Here is a 1,238-nt window from a genome sequence, read left to right on the forward strand (position 1 = left end):
TGAAAACCATAAAATCTCTGCATCTGTAGTACTGTATTGAACTTGAAACTTTGAAGGAATTAGAATACATAAGACATTACTGGTAGAAGAGAAAACATAAGGGTGAATTATATCCTACAAAATACATATCTTAGTCATTTAACCTTTTTTTTTCTGAGTGACTTTTATTTTGCCTTATTAATAGAAACCCAAGGAAGTTTGTTGCTTTGTATTAAATGGTTGAGACTATTATTTGATATAAAAGCTGAAATTTTTGTTTATGTATTTTGGAGAATCCTGTGTTTTCCAGTTAATTGAAAGAGTGACTAAAGCTATATAACCCTGCTAAAAATTAAAGAAACAACTTGTTGGAAACATTCCATGCAGATTTCCAAATATATTTTACCTTATTATTAGAGAAAGAAAATAAACTTTAAAAATAATCGGATAGCTATCATTTATATATTTTATGAGAAGCATTTTCGTTACAGAAGGGCAGATGATTTTGTAGATTGTAACCACTGAGACTTTTTTTAAATTGATATCTTTGGTAGATAAAAAGGCACAATTATTTTCTCTTTGAGAGGATTTTAAATACCTGTCACAGTCTGGGCGCGGTGGCTCATGCCTATAATCCCAGCATTTTGGGAGGTTGAGGTGGGTGGATCACTTGAGGGTCAGGAGTTCGAGACCAGCTTGGCCAACCTGGTGAAACCCCCGTTCCTGCCAAAAGTACAAAAATTAGCTGGGCATGATGGTGCATGCCTGTAATCCCAGCTACTAGGGAGTCTGAGGCATGAGAATTGCTTGAGCCTGGGAGGTGGAGGCTGCATTGAGCTGAGATGTGCCACTGCACCCCAGCCTGGGCGACAGAGCAAGACTCCATCTAAAAAAAATAAATAAATAAAAACAAACAAAACACCTATTGCAGACCCTGTTCTATTTTATTATTATATTTTTTTGAGATAGAGTCTGGCTCTGTTGCTCAGGGGCTGGAGTGCAATGGTACAATCTTGGCTCACTGCAACCTCCACCTCCTGGGTTCAAGTGATTCTCCTGTCTCAGCCTCCCAAGTAGCTGGGACTACAGATGTGCACCACCACACCTGGCTTATTTTTATATTTTTGGTAGAGATGGGGTTTCACCATGTTGGCCAGGCTGATCTCAAACTCCTGACCTCAGGTGATCCTCTTGCCTCTGCCTCCCAAAGTGCTGGGATTACCGTTTGTGAGCCACAACGCTGCCTCTTTTTTACTTTA

This window comes from Callithrix jacchus, chromosome 17, assembly GCF_049354715.1.
Source record: "Callithrix jacchus isolate 240 chromosome 17, calJac240_pri, whole genome shotgun sequence".
Taxonomy (NCBI): domain Eukaryota; kingdom Metazoa; phylum Chordata; class Mammalia; order Primates; family Cebidae; genus Callithrix; species Callithrix jacchus.